Below are 22,454 nucleotides of genomic sequence, written 5' to 3'. Positions count from 1 at the left end.
ATGATATAGATAAATTTTATAATTTTTTCAAATTTTATCGGTAAGAGTAAGGTATCCACCAGTGGAAGTAGTACTATGGGTCAAGTCCTTATGATATCGCAAGAAAAATAATTTTCTGAGATCTGTGCGGGAAGATGAGTGATTTTTATTTGTTGGAATTACATCATTGGATTTAATGTGCCATTTCCCTTCATCCAGTTCTGGAAGAGGTGCAGCTGGGGATTCAGTAGAGCTAAAAGCAAGCTAGTGCTCAAAGTTTCCACTCCAGCGTGGAGCTGGGTCCAATACAGTATCAGACTAGTTACAGTCTATTAGTCCATTATGCACGTGGTCGACATGGCTGTGGGCCATGTCAGCGAATACAGAGGACATAGACAGCCCTGTAAGCCAGGAGTACAAACCAAGAAAGCAAAAGAGAGAACTCCTTTGTTTAGGAACTTAAGTATCTTAAGTCTTACTGTGCTTGCAGTGGCCACTCCTACTCTGGCCAATGACTTCTTCCCAGGTGTGACTGACAGGAAAGTACCTTCCCTATTTCACCCAGACTCTACTGGGCACCTGTCTAAATTGCAGCTTTCTGGCAAAGCTGCACCAATGGCATGCCCATAGCATTTGGCCTTTCCTTTGCTCCTTTTCAGTTATTAATAACTGGGTTATTTACAATGGTATCAAAATAATCAGGTACTTCACATATTATATAAAAACACATCCCATTTCATTTTAAAAAGATATAAACAAAACACTAATGATGAAGGGTAGGTGAGAAGTCAGGGTATGTATAAAAGATTGTTATGATAGTATCTTAAGGCTTTATTGTCAGTTTTAATGTTAAATTAAAGGTGCAAAGGGAAGGCTAAATATGATGGCTTTTATCAGCTCCTCAAACAGTGAAAAATTAGATGTTACAGCAATCTAAAATAGTGGGAATTGGTAGTTAAGACATATCCCTTTTTCTTTTATACATTTGAATATCTTGTAAGTAAAATATATACTTTTTCAGGATCATATATCTTTCAATATATGTTGGCCATGGCCAGATCTGAACCAAAACTTATCTTTACAAATAAAATCTATGCGTATAAAGAGGTAATATGCTAATTGCCATTATGGTGTCCCCATAATGACCTATTTGCATATTGATGCACATGCAGCAGGGGGCGGGCAACCAGAGCCAAGATCCCAGGGTTCTGAGAAAAGCGCCTGACAGGAGCCCAGACTGCAAAGAAGGAAGAGGAAGCAGCCGTGGGGAGCTCTTACCATCCCCCTGACGGACACCGTAACCCAGCCCCCGCACCCCCAGGGGAACGGGGAGGCTGACTGGAAAGGGAGAAGACCCAGCCTCAGAGGTAGCTGTAGCCCGCACCTCCAATTCCCAATCTCTTCCCCTGCCACCCCCGCCAAGGATGCCGACCACCCGTCAGCACCCCCGAGGCACCCAGGGCCCACAGTCCGCCACTGCCGGGCCCCTTTTGCTGGGGCTGGGAGCCTCTCCTCCCTACAACTCCAGACCCAGGTGGAGGCAGGCCTGAGCAGCCCCCCAGGGTCAGACCCTTCCTCCCCGACAGCAGCAGCGCTGTCACCACAGCTGAAGTGCACTGAACCTCACTAGGGGCCCAGCTGAAAATGCCCTCCTAGCCCGCCTGGCTCCACCCTGGCCCGGCCCCCACCCCGCTCCAGGAGATTGGAGCCCCACCCTGAGCAGGTACAGCTTCGCAATAGCCACATACAATTTAAAGAATGGTGCCAAGCGGGAAGGTTTGACAGTTACGCCCCCTTCAGTCTCACCACCCCTCTAGCCACCTCCTAACTCCCCGCCCCCCCCACCAGTGCCTCCAGGGAGAACCACTGCTACAGGGCTGCTGGCCAGAGCCCATCCCTCCCAGGCCTGTGGAACCCTCTGCAAAGCGTCCATAACTACAGTCCCAGGAAACAATCATGCCCTCCTCCCCTAATCAGCACCTGCTACCTGTGAGGGTACCGTGAGCAGTTGGGGGCCAACAGGCTGGCGGTGGGGGGAAATTGGGGATGAGTAGGCTAGCAGTGGGAGAAGTTGGGGGCAAGCAGGCCAGCGGGGCGGGGGCCAGTTGGGGCACTCAGTCCAGCAGTGGGGGCAGTTGGGGATGATCTGGAAGGAGGGGGCAGTTGCAGGCGATCAGGCCAGCAGGCAAAGTGGTTAGAGGCAATCAGGCAGGCAGGTGAGTGGTTAGGAGTCAGCAGTCCCAGATTGCGAGAGGGATGTCCCAGATTGGTGAGGGTGCAGGCCAGGCTGAGGGACACCTCCCCCATGCATGAATTTCATGCACCAGACCACTAGTAAAAAATATTAGGTTAGTATTAATCCCTAGGACTATAAAAATATGTGTATGTATAAAATATATATGAATTACATATAATCACATTATAATAAAATATGATAGACCATAAACTAAAATTTATAGATAATTTACTAATGTCAAAAATAATGGGCTTCTACATGCTTTTTTTCCCTGTTTGTCTGCCAGAAGCATAAGATGAAGCGAATGACTTCTGGGCTGCTTGGGCTGACAGTGACAAGATGGAAGGACAATAAATGAATATTCACGGGAAAACTGCCCCCCAATAGGAACATCTGTACTGGACTTTGTGTAATCTAAAATACAATGGTATTGTGTTAGGCCACTGATAGTTGAGGCTCTGTTTTGAATACAAATTCCCTTCTTATCAGTTGGATGTCAGAAGGGAGCAAAGATTAATAGATGTGCTCAGTTCTTCTTTCCAAACCCAGACCTTTTTCGCTCTGAGAAAATATTTCCCTGGGCTTTAGTTTCTTTAGCAATAAGAAAGGATAATCATGTTACATGATATAAATGGCTATTTCCAGGACAAATATTCTGTGTTCTATTGTTTAGATATAAACAAAATTATCTTAACAGATTGAATCTGTAGACAAAATAATTTTGTTTAGCATTATTATTATCCATTTTCCACATTCAAATTTCTTATTTCAATATGGGTTTAGAAGGATTTAGAGTCCACTAAGATTATTAGTTGAATCTTTTTATTTGAAAAATCTTTATGATAAATAGCTACCACTATAGGAAATAAAATCAAGTCTATAGATAAAAGAAAATAACAAAGATTAGATATTACCAACGATAGATAAGCACTGTTTAATGGATGCCCCTTACTTGACCTACAGAATGTTTAAGTTTTCAACAGAGGTTTTAGGTCTGATTTGCTCCAAGTATTGGTGAAGCAGTTACAGGATACAATTACTAAAAATCATGTTTCTAAAAGTAAGAAAGCTATATATTTACTGGATACAGACTGTATAACCTTGATAGCTATTTTTTTTTAATTACACAACTACTTTACCAAAAAGCATTTTAATCCTGACAACATAGATTAATCTCTAAAGCCAAGACCTGGATAAACTATCGTTACGTTGAAAAGGACAGAAACAATGCAAATGTATTAGGCAGCAGCACAACAAAGCCGCAGACTCTGCACACTTTGCTCTCTTATTGTAAAAGAAGGAAAGGAACAGAGTAGAGGGAAGAGGGGTCAGGACAAAATAAAGAAACCAAAAGAAAGTTTGAACATTTTTGTGTTTTCTCTTTTTTTCAACTTCAATGCTTCCTACTCTGTTTTGTCATACTGCTATTACAGGGCTACATTCACTTAACTTACAGAATAAAAACAGTTAACTAGATAACTAAATTTAATCTAATATCTTAAATAAAACTGTTACTGGTGAATCAAATTCCTCCCTTGCTCATGGGAGTGGGGTTAAGGTTCTTGAGGTACCATTGAAATAAGAATTATCAGAAGCCCCCATGGGAGAATAAAATTTATTTGGAAAAAGGATTTATTTGCATAGGGTTATATTCCTCAAGTTGCCAAGTCCCCTGCCCCTTAAGGCAGTCCTGGAAAAGGTGCAGCTTGGGTTCCAGGAGAGCCAAAAGCAAGGCCAGTGTCCAGAGCTTCTGTTCCATGTTGCAGCTGGGTGTAGTTCAGCATCCAAGCTCATTCAAGTCCATTAGGCCACTGTGTGGGCACAGGGGAGCACATCCTCTGCCACAGGAGAGCCAGGAAAACCTGGTGCGTGAGAGATTAAAAAACATGCGAACCGGCTTCTTTGTCTATAAGTTTAAATATTCAGGGGTCACATGCTTGCAGTGGCCACTGACTCACTCCCAGGTGTGACTGACACAAACACCTTCCCATGTCACTCAGACCTTACTGGGCATGCGTATAAACTGCCTTTGTCTAGTCCAGTGGTCGGCAAACTCATTAGTCAACAGAGCCAAATATCAACAGTACAATGATTGAAATTTCTTTTGAGAGCCAAATTTTTTAAACTTAAACTATGTGGGTAGGTACATTGTTATTAACTTAATTAGGGTACTCCTAAGCTGGCCTTTGCTGAAAACATCCTCAATCTGATTGAGGTACGTTCGCTGAGGTAGACCCCTTCCAACTCTCCCAGCCACACTCGTCTTGTATACTTGTTTCATCTATCTCCTTTCGTTCATCCTCTCTATATGTCCAAACCATCTCAACATACCTTTCTCAGTCCTCGACACTACATCTTCTTTCACTCCACAACGTTCCCTAAAATTAACTTAATAAACTTTACTTAAAGTTTTAAGTCTCAGTTAAACTATAGGTATGTTGAATAAATTTGATATCATACTTAATAGCGATATTATTTATTGATAAAATTAAATTCCTTACAATTTACCTCCCCCGTGCTGCATATCCCAGGGCCTGCCTGTGCTGTGTCTCCTGACGCTCAACCGACCAACTGACACCCCCCACTCCCAAATCACTTCTTCAAAATAGACTTGCCCAGGCTGAAAACTGACTTCTGCTCACGGGCCACGAAGTTTCAATCACACTGTACGTGCGCACCCCCACGTGGTATTTTGTGGAAGAGCCACACTCAAGGGGCCAAAGAGCCGCATGTGGCTCGCGAGCCTTGGTTTGCCGGCCACTGGTCTAGTCCCTTCCCCCATCAATCAGTAGGGAATAGACTTGGAGTGTTAAATGTAGCTTTTTGGCCTATATTATCTGGTCTTCACTTTCTTTTTTTCCTTTTAAATAATAATCGTAATCACAAAAGAATCAAAGTGACATCAACTCATAGAAAATGTGTCCTCTGTTTCACTTATTAATTTATTGCCTTCAGCTCCAAATTCACCCTCACTGCCTTCTCTGAGAAAATGCAGTCGATCCCTTTAAATATTTTGTTGTTGTGCTTTGTTTTTCCAGTTTGCACAACATGAAGCTTTCTCAGTAGAGGAGAGTGAACAGACACTGCGGCAGCAATAGTGTTGTCTTTCATTGTGGTGTTCTCTCTCAGCTCCAGCACCTACTTCCTGCAGCTTGTGCAACTTCTCCACTGCCCAGCTCCTGCAGTGCTCATGTCTGCCCACACCCGGCTCTTTCTGTAGATTCAAATTTCTGACACTCTAAAAGCACTTGAAATGTCTACCAAATTAGAACACATTGTAGCCCAGAAAAAAAGAAAAACATACCCTAACACATTTTCAAAATATGAACTACACAAAATATGTTCTTAGACCACCATGGAATTAAACTAGACATGAGTAACAGACAAATAGCTGAAATATCCCCAAATATTTGGAAATTAGAAAAAAAAATTGTTTCAAAATATACTGAGTAAAAAAAAGCATCAACAATTAAATGAAAATAAAATACAATGTATCAGAATTTGTGGAATGCCACTAAAGCAGTAATTAGGAGGAAATTACAGTGTTAAATTCATATGTTAGAAAAAAATTAAAATTTTAAATCTAAGCTTTGTGGAGGTTCAGAACAAGCCACCCAAGATGTGCCTCCGTGGTATATAGATTACTTTGAATTACGGGCAATTTTAGCTTCAATTTCAAGAGAAACTTCTGTCCTCTCCCTTTACCTAGAACTACTTAAATTAGGGGTCTTGCCCATAACAAGAGATTGTCAGACACCATCTCTTTTGACCTATCTATAGGGCAGGACAAACTTCTATTTACTAAGCAGCTGCTCTTATCCTCCTGCAATGACCCTTGTTTTGAGCCCCCTTGGCAACTTACCTCATCCCTAGCTCAGGATGTCTTACCCATGTTTCCTTTCTTTGAATCTCTCATGCATATGGGGTCTCTGACTCTCTCATGTATGAGGAGTTCCCTTACATATTTATGTATTTTCCTTTGCTAATTTGATCAGCAAGAGAACCTTGAAGTATAAAAAGGTGTGTTCCTGCACCACACCTTTGAACTTAGGAAACTAGAAGAAACAAGAAAATTAAGCCTCAAGCAAGCAGAAGGGAAAAAATAACAAACATTCATGCATAAGTCAATGAAATTGAAAACAGCAAATAAATGAAGAAAATCAATGAAACCAAAAGCTATTTCTTTAAAATAGCAACAAATCGAATCAGCCTCTAGTATGACTAAGAACAAGAGAGAAAAGACGTATTTCCAATGTTAGAAAGTAACTATTGTTCATCACTACTGATTTCATGGACATTACTAGTATAATAAAGGAATATTATGAACAACTCTTTGCCCACAAATTTGATCAATGGGAAGAAATGGCAAACATAGAAATAGACACATGGTGATAGAGTCAACTAGTTTTTATCAAAGGTGCAAAAGCAATTAAATGGAGAAAGAATACCTTTTCAACACATGTTGCTGGTGCTGAAAGAATTGAATGCCTATATGCAAAAATAAAAATAAAAAATAAGAGAGAGGAATATAAACACAGACCTTATGCCTTAAACAAAAATTAACCCAGAATGGCTTTTAGACCTAAATGTAAACTGCAAAATTATATAATGTCAATAAGAAAACATCAGAGAAAATCTTTGTGACCTTGGGTAGCTCTACACATACACGTATAGTGGAATGGAATGATTATGGAAACAAATGGCAGATGGTAGGAGACACCTTTGCACTGTTGGCGTGTGAGGTTATAGACGAGAGAGAGAGAGAGAGAGAGAGAGAGAGAGAGAGAGAGAGAGAGAGAGAAAGAGAGAGAGAGAGAAGACTGGACTAATTAATGTGGTATTGATTATAGTTGAAAACATCAGTGTGAAGTGTCATTTAGTTTAACATTCATACAGATGAATATATATGAAAAATGTGTATGCATATATTTCCTCACTCCCTCAGCTGAAAGAACCTAGAAGTAACAATACCCAAGTAACAATGAATACACCTTGCACCCATATCTTGATTCATGATGATAATACTGTTGACATAAGAACATCCAAACCTATAGAATCTCTCTATATAAAAGCCCAGTGAAGGACGGCAGAACGATCAGAATGACTGCCGGGGTCCAACCCCAGCAGGTCCAGGGGTTCCCAAAGGTGTGGACGGAGTCAGCGAAGAAGGAATGACACGGAGACAGTGTTCAGTTGATCAGCAGCCTAGCCAGGATCTCCAGCCAGGATCTCCAGCCAAGTTCTGGTCTGGATCTCCAGAGAGGTTCTGCTTAGGATCTCCAGCGAGGTTCTGTAGCCATGTTCCCTCACTAGGTTCTTCAGCCAGGTTCTGTCCAGGTTCTCCAGCCAGGTCCAGTCACCAGGTTCTAGTCAGGTTCTCTTGCCATGTTCTATAGTCAGGTTCAGTCCAGGATCTTTTGCCATGTTCTCTCCAGCGAAGTTCTTCTGTCTTCAGGCTCCGTGTAGGTTCTGTCTTCTGAATTCTGTCTTCTAAGTTCTGTGTCTTGCTGTCTTGTTACATCTGTATTTATACCAGTTGATTCAATCCTATCAATCTCTATTACAAAGGTTAGGGTGTTTCTTATCTCCATTCCAGGGAGTAAAGATTATGTAGCTTAAGCATGATTGTTCATAGTTAAAGTGATTAATTACCCGCCTGGCATTTAGTTGAGGGGTTTTATTCCCTCCCTAACTTCAGGGGAAAATCCTTACCTGGGGATTCAACCTTTCTCGGAGAGGTGACCTTGGTTAAAACACACAGTGCTAAGGGGAGCAAACATATTAAGAACAGTATGCTATATATGCCAGGTCCCTTGAAACAGCAAGGATGGACCGACTCCCGACAAATTCCCCCTTTTTTATTTTTTAAAAGCAAGCATTAAAAAGAAAAACCTCAAATGCTCTCTTATATCCATTTTAAGAGTAGGATTGGCGCTTTCCGCTATTACCTGAGTCCTGATCTATCATCCCAGGGAGAGCTTGCCAATCCTGCACTTTCCCAGGGTAGAAAGGCTGCAGTGGGGTTAAGGATAAGGCTCCTTGGGCCTACCTTCTCCCATGCCATTACATTTACCTTTCCTTCCTCAGAAAAGCATGGACATACTTCTTGTATAAAACGTTCTGTCTGACTGGGAGTAACCTTAATTCCTCTGCTAGCAAGCATATGTGTTAAAAGATCAATACAGAGTCTTATTTCTTTAGACTCAGTATGGCACATCTTCTTAATCTAAAGATCAATACAGAGTCTTCTTTCTTTGGACTCAGTATGGCACATCTTCTCAATCTAAGTTGTGTACTATCCACCTTCTTACCCTACTTATCCTCTATAGGGGGGTCTGCAGTACCCTGGTGGAGTCCTATCTGTCCCGAGTGTGGGGTTCTCAATGGGGAGGGCTTACCTAGGGGAATCCTGTTCCAGGGGTTCCCAAAGGTGTGGACGGAGTCGGCGAAGACTATCCACCTTCTTCCTACTGTGGAGTCCGATCTGTCCCGAGTGCGGGGCGCTTACCTAGGGGTCCCTGTTCGGGCGCCATATGCCGGGGTCCAACCCCAGCAGGTCCAGGGGTCCCCAAAGGTGTGGACGGAGTCGGCAAAGAAGGAATGACAAGGAAACAGTGTTCAGTTGATCAGCAGCCTAGCCAGGATCTCCAGCCAAGTTCTGGTCTGGATCTCCAGAGAGGTTCTGCTTAGGATCTCCAGCGAGGTTCTGTAGCCATGTTCCCTCACTAGGTTCTTCAGCCAGGTTCTGTCCAGGTTCTCCAGCCAGGTCCAGTCACCAGGTTCTAGTCAGGTTCTCTTGCCATGTTCTATAGTCAGGTTCAGTCCAGGATCTTTTGCCATGTTCTCTCCAGCAAAGTTCTTCTGTCTTCAGGCTCCGTGTAGGTTCTGTCTTCTGAATTCTGTCTTCTAAGTTCTGTGTCTTGCTGTCTTGTTACATCTGTATTTATACCAGTTGATTCAATCCTATCAATCTCTATTACAAAGGTTAGGGCGTTTCTTATCTCCATTCCAGGGAGTAAAGATTATGTAGCTTAAGCATGATTGTTCATGATTAATTACCCGCCTGGCACTTAGTAGAGGGGTTTTATTCCCTCCCTAACTTCAGGGGAAAATCCTTACCTGGGGATTCAACCTTTCTCGGAGAGGTGACCTTGGTTAAAACACACAGTGCTAAGGGGAGCAAACATAATAAGAACAGTATGCTATATATGCCAGGTCCCTTGAAACAGCAAGGATGGACCGACTCCCAACAAATGACCAGTCAGCCAGTCACTTTGAGGCGCACTGACCACCAGGGAGCAGATGCTCAATGTAGGAGCTTCCCCCTGGTGGTCACTGTGCTCCCACAGTGGGAGCACCCCTTGGCTGACCTGGATGAGCGGTGCTCCCACAGAGCGAGCAGCCGCTCAGAGGGCAGGTCCACAGCCGCTCGGCTGACTGGCATGAGTGGTTCTCCCACAGCGGTCCTATCCCCGGCAGGCCATGCCCCCACCAGTGTACGAATCCGTGCACCGGGCTTCTAGTATTTTATAGGAGTTTATCTGAAATGTTAGAGAGAAAAGAAAAAAAAAAGAATTTATCTGAGCCAAACTGATAACATATGCTGAGGAGCAAGATCTCACATGCTCTGGAGCAGCGGTCAACAGCCTTTCGGACCTCACAGACCACTGGTTGGCGACTGCTGCTCTGGAGAATAACAGTCTTGCAGCTTCTTTTAGGCATTTGAAATTAAATAGGGAATGTAAGGAAGTTTATATGGAAGTAGGAGAAAGCAAGGTAGTTATTGAATTATAGGATAGTTAACAAAATTATGTGCTCTCTTGAAAGTGGTTAGGGATTATTTCAAAGGCGTGTTAACCTAGATGCACACAAACAATGGACAGATCTTGCTTAAGGCAAAGATAAAACTTTTACTAAAATGTTATATGCCTGGGGCATGACTACCTACCTAGGAATTTATGATCAGATCACCTTGTGAAAAATATCATTCAGCCACGAGAAAGGAAATTCCACCATTTGCAACAACATGGATGAACCCGGCAAGCATGTCAAACTTGCAGCCTCGGGTTAGGGTTAGGGTTAGGGTTAGGGTTAGGGTTCAGGTTAGGGTTAGGGTTAGGGTTAGGGTCAGGGTTAGGGTTATGGTTAGGATTAGGGAGGCATGTAGCCCGCTGGCCACGAGTTTGACATGCTTGCATTATGCTAAGCAAAATGAGTCAGACAGAGAAAGATGAATGTTATATAATATCACTTATATTTGAAATCTTTTTTTTTAAAGCTGAATTTATATAGAACAGAGAGTAGAAAGGTAATTATCAAGGGCTGGAGGAAATGGGGAAATGTTGGTCAAAGGTACAGACTCTCAGCTATAAGATAAGTTAAAATCAACACATTGTACAACTGCAAAACTATCATTCTCTGCAGCATTTGAAATGCTGCTTCCTGGCACTGTCTTTAGTTTTAGCTTATATAAAGTCATAAAATTTCTCTATAGGTTTGGATTTTCCTTATGTTGAGAGAATAAATTTCTGTATTATAAGCCACCCAGTTTGTGGTATGTTGTTATGCAGCTCTAGGAAGCTAATGTAATTTTTTGCCTCTATTTTCAATCAGAATGCCCACTTCTCAAGTTTTGAAAAAGAGAGAAAATCTCAGATATGTTAGATATGCTTGTTCATTGGCTGGGTCCCTGTAAATTAGAGTGACAAAAGACAGCTTAACAAGAGAAAAACAAAGTTTATTAGCGTGTACATCCTTCATACACATGAGAATACACAGGGATGAGTAGCTCAAAGGAGAGGTTAGAATTTGGTCCTAACTAATTGTTATAACTAACAGTGGGAGAAAGGGCATTTCTGGAAAAGCAAATGACTTTTGGAAAATATAAGTGTGTCCTTAGAAAAACTGATGGGGGATATGATAGTTTGTGACAATGTCTGTCTGGGTTTTGCAGACTTCTTGTCTCTGAAAAGATTAGGGGTGCTCTAGGGGATGGAATATATGACACTTGAATTCTTTGGGGAGGCTCTGCTTTTAGTCACATAAGGGATTTCAGGAATTGAAATGCCTTTGGCTGAAAATAGTTCTTATGAAGTTTCTCCTATACATTTTTAATTAAGGAGGGAACAGAAAAAAAGACTATGCAAAAGTGGAACAAAGCAAGGCAGGGGTCGGATCACAGGATAGTTAAAACTGTGTTCCTTTAAGGGTGGTTACACTTCAGAGGTGTCTGAAAAAGAGGCTTTTCAAAGGTATTTTAACCTATAAGCACATAAACAACAAACAGGACTTGCTTATGGCAAAGGTAAACCTTTTACTACAGAAGCTATATAATTGACCTGCCCAGTTAAAATTTATGATAAGATCATCCTGTGAGGTTACCTTTGTGAGGTTAAATTTATAGCTCCCCCCCCCTTTTTTTTTGTTTCTCACAGTTTTGATGCTAGAAGTCCAAAACCAAGTTATCTGCAAGACCATGCTCTGTGAAGCTCTAAGAAAAAAATCCTTCCTTGCCCCTTCCTAGCTTCTGGTGTTTGCCAGAAATCCTTGTCATGTGTTGGCATGTAAATGAATTACAGAGGGGCTGAGGACTGTTTTCAGGCTGCCTGCACCCCCTTCAGGGTGGGGGTCCCCACTGGGGTGCCTGGCCAGCCTGGATGAGGGTCTGAGGGCTGTTTTCAGGCTGCCTGCACCCCCTTCAGGGTGGGGGTCCCCACTGGGGTGCCTGGCCAGTCTGGATGAGGGGCTGAGGGCTGTTTTCAGGCAGGCCAAGCCTGCAACTGAAGCTCCCATTCTCTCCTTTTTTTCTTTTCTTTTTTATTCTGGGATTTATTTACCTTCTGTAATTAAAACTTTGTTGCAGTTCCAGCTCTGAGGCCGGCTGGCTGAAAGCAGGTATCTGGGGTTTGTTTAGCTTCTATAATTGCAACATTGTTGCATCCGGAGCTCAGAGCTGGGCCCTCGGCAGGCGGGGAACCTTGGCTTCCTCCATTGCCGGGGCAACCAAGCCTCATGTTCGCTTCAGTTGCATGGCTGCCAGCCGCCATCTTGGTTGGCAGTTAATTTGCATATCCTGCTGATTAGCCAATGGGAAGCGTAGCAGAGGTATGGTTAATTACCATGTTTGTCTATTATTAGATAGGATGATTACATGTGCAAAGGCTCTATCTCCAAATAAGGTGACTTTCACAGGTACTGAGGGTTGGGACTTCAAGGTATCTCTGGGGTGGACATAATTCAACCCATAACAGAGATTATAACTCTAATGGATTGGAAGTTCCAGAAGGAAGAGCAGGCTTTCCTGTCCTATGATGAAAGCCAAACAATCAGCTTGAGAGATGCCTGTAGTATTGACTCTATTTCCTTGGTTCCATGATGATGCTCAGACTTGGAAGACAGTTAAATACCTTGAGGGAAGTGAAGCATTTGGTTGTGAGGACCCTCAGATAACATGAGGAAGGTAGTAATGCTGGACTAAATCATTCCTGGTCCCTAGCATTGGAAGAAGACACTTCTACATCTAGAGAGACTTTGAGGGCAAAAAAGCTCCATTCCAAGACACAAGAAAGTGTCCAATAAATTTTGTCTTTTCATTTCATTTAAAAGGAAATGTCATTGCCAGTCATCACTAGCGGATTTGAAACTATTTGAAAGAGGCTAACAAATATACTTGAGTATTGATCCGAAAAAGCAATGCTTAGGAAACCTACTAGCAATGACTAACTTAAGGAGACACTTGTTAGAAGAATATATTAAGCTAGTGCATATCCACTGAAATATAAATGGCTTAATTGTTCATTACAGGTGCCAGAATAAGAAATATCCAAATCTGTAGAGACTTTCGTAAGAGTCTAGTAGAGCCAAACTGATGACATGCCAAGAAGCAAGATCTCAAATGCTCTGGAGAATGACAGTTTTGCAGGTTTTTCTGTTTGTTTTTTGTACCTTTGGACTTAAGGAAGGAACATAAGGAATATTGCATGAAGGTGAGAGGAAGCAAAGTACAGGATAGTTAACAATATTATTAGCTCCCTTGAGGGTGGTTATGTTACTGCTGTAATTAGCTAGTTAGTAATAATAGGAAAGGAACAAAAGGGAGACCAGACATAATAAGCATGGTCATTGGCCAGCTTCAGGAAGCTGCAACTTTACACTCCCCAGGGAAGCACTGGTCCACTCCCCGCAGACCTCTAAGCGAAGGGGTCCAACCGAGGGGAGATTGACACATGCACAGTAAAGTTGCCTGTCAATCTAAACTGGAACAGAGATCATTGGCTAGAGAGGATGGAGCCACTGCAAACTTGGGAAAATTTGGGTGTGCCTAATCCCCCAGACAAAGGAGTTGGCTCTCTTGGCTCTCTTTTTCCTCTGGCTTTGCTCCTCCTCCTTTGCTCCTGCTGGTGTCTCCCCACTGCCATGTGGCCCTAAAGGGTGCGTGGCCCATAGCAATGCAGACCCTACACACAACGGACTGATGGACTGCAGCTGGGAACACAAACTGGCCTGATTCTGGGCTGGACTGTGCTCCCACAGGGAATGGAAACTGGGCAACAGCTTTACTCCTAGCTCTGCTCAGGAGACAGTTACACTTTTTCCTTGGCAGGATGGAGGGAAAGGGGACCTTGGAAACTCAGGGGTGTAATTCTACAGAAATAAAGCTTTCTATAATATCTCATCCTCCCATGTGAGTCTCACAAAATTCCTTTTCTTGTGACATTGCAAGAAGCCTACATCCCTGGCAACAGGTGGGGACATGGAGAACTCCCCTCCAATAACAGTTATACTTTGGAGGTGTTGAGAAGGAAGATTTCTACTGGCATTTCTGAGGTGTTTTAACCTAGGTGCACAAGAACAATGGACAGGGCTTGCTTAAACTTGGCTTCTAATTCTCAATAAATTCAGTCCTGCCTTTTCCTCTCCCCTCCCAAACACTGTCAAATAGCTCTAGAGGTGATATTTTCCATTACTCAGTAAGCTATAAACTCAGCTTTGTTTTATCAACAGGTTAAGTTGGTGATGTTTGGGGAGCCTGTATTTAATAAAAATGTGTCTATTTGGAAAATAAACCAATGAGACATTGTACGATGAGGGGGAATATAAGGCAATTGGGGGGCTAGCAATCTGAGTCTGTGCCAGTAGCCAGTATTCTGATGCACATTCTTGCTAGTAGATAATTAAGCTCCATTCTTATCTGTGATGCTTGTCCAGCCTTGCAGAACTGTTTCCTGGACTACTCTCATCTTACAGAGGCCATAAACATGAACCATATACAACCCTGGAGGGGGTTGGCAGTGCTGGTGCCAGCTAGTCCAGGCCTTCAGGTATAATCTCACTTCCCCCATCCCAACCTACAGGGGCTGCAAAGCCCACAAAAACAACAGGAATTCTATCTATATTTTGGGGACAAAGAAACTAAGGGGATAAAAGGAAAGCTTCCTCCATACTCATCACTCAGGCTTTGGAGGCTGATTCCCTGAGTCACTGCACTAGTGCTTCTGCAATTCTGCATTAAAGGCTCCTTTTCTGAATCCTCTGAGTGCCCAGCTGATTATTTTCCCACGTTGCCTGGCAGCTTATCTGCAACAACGATACTTATCAGGGGCAAAAAAGGATTATGGGCAATCTGAAGGAATACAGGGGAAGAACAAATCTTTTCCCCTAAATGGGAATATAGACTTCACTAATTTTATAACAGTACTGATTATAAAATATTTAACTTACAAGTAGTAACCACAAAGAAGAGTTTTCCAGTATAAAGACAGTCCTTGGGTTATGTCGGACTCAATGCACATCGTTTTGTGGTTACATCGCCATCTCCCATCGTATATAATAAAGAGGCAATATGCAAATTGACCATCACTCCAACACACAAGATGGCCGCCCCCATGTGGTCAAAGAAGACCACCACAAGATGGCCTGCAGGGGAGGGCAGTTGTGGACGATCAGGCAAGCAGGGGAGGGCAGTTAGGGGTGACCAAGCCAGCAGAGGAGGACAATTGGGGGGACCCAGGCCTGAAGGGGAGGGCAGTTGGGGGCAACCGGGTCTGCAAGGGAGGGCAGTGAGGGGTGACCAGGCTGGCAGGCAGACAAGTGGTTGGGAGCCAGCAGTCCTGAATTGTGAGAGGGATGTCTGACTGCCCGTTTAGTGGGCAGTCGGACATACCTCAAGGGGTCCCAGATTGGAGAGGGTGCAGACTGGGCTGAGGGACACACACCCCTCCCGCTACCCCATGCATGAATTCTGTGCATCGGGCCTCTAGTTTATTTATAAAGAAAAAGTTCCGTCATTTTGATGTATGAACATATGTGCTTTATGTTTTTTATTATTTATTTACCACAAGTAAAGATCAGGAATTGTTACCTTTCTTTTAAATTTCTTTTACTGTTTCACTTCATTACTGCTGTGTATGTGCTCCATGTGAGTGACATAGGTGCTTATGTAGGTGGGTTCTGACTTATGGCAAAAATCGCATTATGTCGCACTGTAGGAACAGATCTCCAACATAACCCGAGGACCTACTATATATCCAGTCCTTAAAAATTGTTATTTTTATTAGTATTCCATATTTTATTACCAAAAAACCAGTATACTGATAAACTTAGATAAGTTGTACTCTTCCTTTAAAATGAATAAGTAGTAGGTACAGAATCCTGGAACATTGTAGGAGAACTCCGTATGAAAATGTAATTCCTACCCCTTACTTAGTAGGTTTTGTTTTCCAAAATATTAAGCATTGATTATACCATTTAGTGGCATTTTACCAGGTGTTTAACCATAAAGCTTTTATGTAAAAAAAAAAAAAAAAAAAAAAAAGATCTTCATAAGTACATAATTTTAAATGACTGGCCAACACACTATAATGTAAATAACTCTTTATGCTTACAAAAGTTTTCTAATTCATTTGTTCCTTGTTTTATTAGAATGGTCTACTTATAAATACAGAAGCATACAAAATAGCTATGCTACTTCCTGGGGTGCCTTTATAATAGGGAAAACAGAGTGAGCAAATTCACAAGTGGTATTCACAGAGCTATAGTAGGAGGTTTGGGGATTAGAGGCAGGAGCCTTACTTTTATCATTGGTAATTAGTAGTCATTGTGCTTTGAGAGTACCCAGTTAATGCCTTTTTGTTCTCAGAAAATTACAGCTCAGGAGTGCTGGCACTCTGGGTTTGCTAATCTGCATGACTTTGTGTGCTCAGTCTTTCAGCCACAATCAAATGCTCATTTCCTCTTGTTTGTCTTCATTCACTTCCTGCCTCCTCCTTGGATTAACTATCAAATGTCCTTTGCTTTTGACCAGAGGCCCTTCAACAAAAACCCAGTAGTTCCTGACATCATTATTCTTTTGTAAAAGGGAGTGCTTGGGCATATACTAATGTAAATAGTTTCTTTTTCTTGGTCATAGACTAGTGTTCAGCTTATTGTACTGGTATTCTTCTAAACTACACATCAGAATTCAGTCTAGTATTATATCATAAAGGGATTAGGAACACAGGAGCCATGAATAAAAAATTGCTTTGTGAATAATATTTTTCGGACATCTTATCAAATCTGAAATCATTTGTTTTAGTTTTGTTTATTTGTTTCAAAGCAACCCGTAAACTAGAAAGGTGTATATATATATATATATATATATATATATATATATATATATATTAAAAATACCATTTTTTATAAAGGCTTTTTCTTGGTAGCTAGTTTTTTGTTCTACAAATAACCACCTCTTACCAAGTCACAGTCCCTCTCAAGACAACAATCTATAAAGCGGAAAGGGGTGCATTTTAAAAGTGGCATGTAGGGGGTATTAGAATAAATCCTGTCATACAGGATTTTGGCACATAACTCCCTTGCAGTTCTGTAAAAACATACCCTTTCATATAAAAATATCTGCTTGGAAGCTAACAAACCAGAACAAACTTTTTTTTTTTTTTTGGTCCTTTTTTAAGTGCTCTCTTGTCTACACAATTCATATTAACCTTTTGAATTACTCACTTTCAAAAAATCTTCAAGAGTTCCAAAATTGTGTGTATGTAGTTGTTATGCCCAGAATTCAAGATCCCCAAGAAACCACGCCAGGGAGCCAGTCCGATGCAAAAGCAGAGGATCTCTTATACAAGCTCGCTGGGTGCCCCCCTTGCCTCCATTACTGGGTGCAAGAGAGAGCCCCGAATCCCAAGAGAACAAAGAATTTATAGGGCTTGGGGTCGGGGGTTGGGGCAGGGTGCAGCTAGGGTCTGGTTACACAAAGACAGGGGGGGTGGCCAGCATACTTTTGGCCTTGGGCTAGTTTCCCCCGCTTTCCCATTGGCCGAGATAAGGGCAGGCTGATTAACTTATACACCCTGCGGCTTCCATCAGTCCAGCTCTGTCCTTTCATTCCCCCCTTGTCTTGGAACTTCCGGCTCAATCATGAGACGGACTGCATTTCTATTCCACCGTTGCTAGAGGCCCGTACTGGGCATACAGAACTATCAATTGAACTATTCTTATAAGCTTAACAAATGGTCCGGTGGAAGGGAAAGAAATCATTTTAGCTTTAACAACTTCTATTGAAATAGGATTTTTCTTCTTAAAATTCCTCCATGGCTATTAAAAAGCCAAATCAAGATAAATTTATTTACTGTCCTGATGTTTGCATAAACACAACAAGAATGGTAACTGACTATCTTTGCTGGAATTTCATGGTTGAACCTTAATGTGCCCCGTAGGGCCAGGAAGCCAAGCCATCCAGCTGCCATCAAGCCTGCCTGCAGTATCTGCTGAGTTAGGTGAATCCCTCACCTGTAGCAACTCCACCTGAGCCCACGCTCCAGGCTTTAAGGCCCATCTCAGTAGCCCTCCTACTTGTTGCAGCCCAGAGTGTTTTTACTGCTCCCCTTCTACTCTGACCAACCGCCAGTGATGGTAGGGCATGGGCCTGACGCTCCAGCGCCAGCCATCTTCAGGGCTCCCAAGCAGGATACCAGGCTTTCTTCGTGGTCTTAGTAGCTTCAAGTCTTTAGAGGTCAGACAGGGCTCTTTAAAACATGATACTCCAGTCAAAGTTTTCCGTTAATAAAACCATTATTAGGAACCAGTCTTACTGAATCTATGCAAAGAAACGTACTTATTTAGCATTGCCAGATTTCGGAGGAATTACATAAGGAGAAAAACATACTGATCTACTCTAAGATTTTCTGACTTTCCTTGCTAATTCCTTTTCATGGATTTAAAACAAAACAGTAATTGTTGGTATAAAACCTTCTTTCTATGCATAACCATGCCTCAGACTTTCTAGTCTAAACAGGCTTTTTCCAGCTTTACTACCCCTGACATGGGCATGGTCACGCAGGCCTGCAAGACAGTATTACAGGCTGTCAACTGTTAGCTGTCTCTCAACAGAGACCAAAACCTGATGGGCACCCTTCCCTGCCCAGTTGGGCACTTGTCCTCTTGGCAGCTAGACACCCTTTACTTTTGGGGGTCACCCCACACAGCTCCCTTCCAGGACAGCCAACATACATTCAAACCTGCAAAAGAATCAAAGGTTAATATAACATATCAATACAATGAAACATAATATTGGCATCATGGCCGCTTCAAGGTAGCCAAATCTTCTACTAAACATGTGATTCTATAAATGGTCCTTGTCTTTTTGGAGCCATGTCCATGAAGATGCAGGCATTATCTAAGTGTATTACACAGTATTGTGGGGGCTCCTGGTGACAGGAGCGATCGCGAGTCATGTTACCGGCATCAGGCAGGTCAAGCACTCCGTAGCTTGAGCTTGAGCAGGTTGCGTTGATCTCGATCGATCGATGCTCCATTTGGTGATGAAGTCTTTCCGGATGGACCCAGGTTGTGATGCCGTCTACCTTGAGAGCGGTGGGGGTCGTCAGCCCCACAATGTAGGGACCCTTCCAACGTGCCTCTAGGGTCTCCCGGCGGTGCCTTCTGATGTAGACCCAATCTCCTGGTCTGTGCTGATGAGGAGTTGGGGTTGGGCTGGTCTCATAGATGGCGCGGAGGCGTGGCCAAATGTCCTCGTGTGCCCTCTGGAGCCCTCTCAAGGAAAGAGATAGTTAAAGAAAAGCCACCCACCCTGCTCTCCGGGAAGGCTCGAGAATGGACAGCCAGGGACCCAGAGACTCCGACTCGGAAGCCAGCCCCTCCGGAGCCCGCCGGGAAGCCCCTGGGGCCTCTCGGTGTGGAGGCTGCAGGGGAGGAGGCGGGGGCCCAAGGCCGGCCCCCGAGCGCCCTGCAGAGCCGCTGCGCTGGTCCCTGCCCCCTCCCGCCCGAGGACGCGCGGCTGGAGGCGCTAGGCAGCAGGAAGAGGAAGCGGAGGAGCCGCGGCCCCCACCCGCCCCTCTGTCTCCCCCACCACCGGCCCCCCAGTCCCCTGGGGATCCCCTCATGAGCCGGCTGTTCTATGGGGTGAAGGCAGGGCCAGGGCTGGGGCCACCCCGCCGCAGCGGGCACACCTTCACCGTCAACCCCAGGCGGTCTGCGCCCCACGCAGCCCCTGCCGCTCCTGCCCCCGCTGATGCTGCGGCCCCGGGGCCGGGAAGAAGCGGTACCCGACTGCGGAGGAGATCTCGGTTCTGGGGGGCTACCTCCGCCTCAGCCGCAGCTGCCTTGTCAAGGGGTCCCCTGAAAGGCACCACAAACAGCTCAAGATCTCCTTCAGTGAGACAGCCCTAGAGACTACGTACCAGTACCCCTCCGAGAGCTCGGTGCTGCGGGAGCTGGGCCCAGAGCCCGAGGCCCCGGGCGCCCCCGCGGCCCAGCCCGACGACGAGGAAGAGGAGGAGGAGGAGCTGCAGGAGGAGCCCCGGGGCGGCCTGCGCTCCAAGGCGCTGCTAGTGGATGAGTCCTGCCGGAGGTGACCCTCTTTCAACACAGGGACCTACCTTCCTCCTTCCCGAAATGAAGATCCTGGCTCCCGGAAGATTCAGAACAGACGCCCCTGAAAGGAGCCTGGCAGGAAGGGCAGCCCGCGTCCTCCGACCTGCTGTCCCCGCCCTGTCTCTGAGGACAGAGCCCAAATGCCACCTCGCCCGCAGTCCCCAGAGTGAGTGCCAGCTGTGCTCACGCTCCCTGGGCGGCCCAGCCCCAGGCGGAGGCCGAGCTCACGGATGGGTGGAGGAGAGCCCTCCATCTGTGGGCACAGCACACCGCCCGGCAGCCTCCCTCGGGAGGCCGGCCCAGTCCTTTTATAGGCACCTCTTTCTCCTGTTCCTTAGGCACTGCCCTTCGTTTACAGCTCCTGCTTCCTCTCTCTTTTTAAAAATATTTTTTTATTGATTTCAGAGAGGGAGAGGGAGAGAGATAAAAACATCAATGATGAGAGAGAACCATCCATCGGCTGCCTCCTGCACGCCCCGACTGGGGATCAAGCCGGCAACCGGGGCCTGTGCCCTGACCTCCTGGTTCACAGGCTGATGCTCAACCACTGAGCCCCACGGGCTGGGCTCTTGCCTCCTCTCTTGACCATAACCTGGTTTACAAACACCCCCAGCTCCCCTCCCAAGGTCCCAGGTTTACAAGCCACGCCTGCTTCCCATGTCCATGTGGATCCTCTTCCCTGTCCCCCAGTCACCCCACTGGGGTGTGGCTTCCTCCGCTTTTGCTCAGTATTACTCCGCCTCAGTTTTCCCCAAGAGGGAAGGCTGGGAATCTTAGCTCTGTACCCCCATCTGGTTATTTAATTCTGTTCCTCTTCATGGTTCACAAATGAATTGCAAGGGTTTGGTGTGACTAACGAAGCACCTCAATTCTCCCCTACTTCTCCTTCCTTATCAATTGCCTGTTTTTAAAAAGACAAAAACAATTGTTCATAATAAAGTGGAGCTCTTTCCAAAAAAAAAAAAAAAAAAAAAAGAAAAGCCACCCAGTCCTCGCCAGTCTCTGAGTCAGATTCCTCCTCTCTTGGAGAACTTCAAAGTCCTGATGGCTTCTAGGTAACCCTGTCTATCAGTTACAGCGCTCTGCTTTCTTGTCTTTCTACCAGTTCCCTTTGTGGCAGAGCAGCAACCAGGCCTCTTTCAAGGGAGTGCGCTAGAAGGGGTACCAGCCCCTCCTTTGCTAGCAGCAACAGGTACCAAACCCTTTCAGTACATTTGACCAGCTTCATTCCTGCCCACCGTTACAGATTCTAAGGCCCATTGTCTTCCTTTAACCAGCAAGCTAAATGACACTGACCTGTATTATTTAATTCAGCACAGGCAGGGGGAAGGGCCCATGGAATCTCTGCCCTGAGGAACTGTGAGCCCCACCCTTAAATGTCCCAATCAGACTAGAAAAGCCACAAATACCTTTTAAATCTACACCAGAATTCCAAAATCCCAACCTAGCACAGAATATACTTCCACACTTACATGAACAAATAATTATACCCAAGTAGACATACAAACATCAAATAAACATTTATACTTACATCCTTTCAGTGAACAAATACTTTTACAGTCTTGGGATCTTGAGCAGACAGGAACAGATGGGGAGGGCTCCCTTTCTCACATCCACCATTAGTGACCAGTCCCAGCTCACTGGTATACCATTCATTTAACATTTCTTTTTTTCCTTTTATTATATCAAGGCCATGCTTTTCAGGTAGCTAGAACTCTTAGCCTTAATTCTTAGGTGATTAGCAATACATTTTAAGAGACACAGAAAAAAGAAAAATCTTTCTTGGGTAACCTAGGTAAAACTTAGGAAAACATTTTCAACACTTAAAAACAGTTCTCAACATACTCTTAATTTGTTTATGATATTATGTATAACTGTGGTTCTACTGCTATCATACCACTGAAATTATATTAAGACCGTGATTGCTAATTTATTAAGTATTAAATAAATCCGCGAGGCTAGCACACTTTTTGCCCCATCCGCATTTCCGCAGTAAAACTCCGCCTTAAAACTCCACCTCTGAAATTCTATCCTCCCTTAGTAAGCAGACACTCCTTTTGTGATTGGCTAAGTCAGAGGGCGGGGCCTTTGTTGTTCCAAGATGGCGGCCCCCAGAGGTGCGGCACGCCATGTGGCTGACATGGCGGCTGCCAAGTCATACAGCTCAACATTGTGGCTGTCCACTGTTCTCTGACAGAGCAAACCAAAACCCCTAAAAGGTAGATGGCCAACATTATATTGTAGACAAACAGAAATCTCATTAGCTGTTTATACTTTTTATAATTATCTTAATATCAATTAAGTTTAAACTGGTTTTTGTATTAAAAATCTTCAGTTGAGGTCACAAAATCAA

At 44.1% G+C, this 22,454-nt stretch overlaps 1 pseudogene; it reads left to right on the top strand.

The window, feature by feature from the left end:
- Nucleotides 1–336: 336 nt before the first annotated feature.
- On the top strand, nt 337–21,008 carry LOC132226570 (phostensin-like; annotated as a pseudogene).
- The last annotated feature ends 1,446 nt before the right edge of the window (nt 21,009–22,454 follow it).

The sequence above is a fragment of the Myotis daubentonii genome, chromosome 2 (assembly GCF_963259705.1).
Source record: "Myotis daubentonii chromosome 2, mMyoDau2.1, whole genome shotgun sequence".
In the NCBI taxonomy this organism is placed as follows: domain Eukaryota; kingdom Metazoa; phylum Chordata; class Mammalia; order Chiroptera; family Vespertilionidae; genus Myotis; species Myotis daubentonii.
Note: the sequence above shows the minus strand (reverse complement) of the source record. Positions and strands in the feature narration are given on the sequence as shown.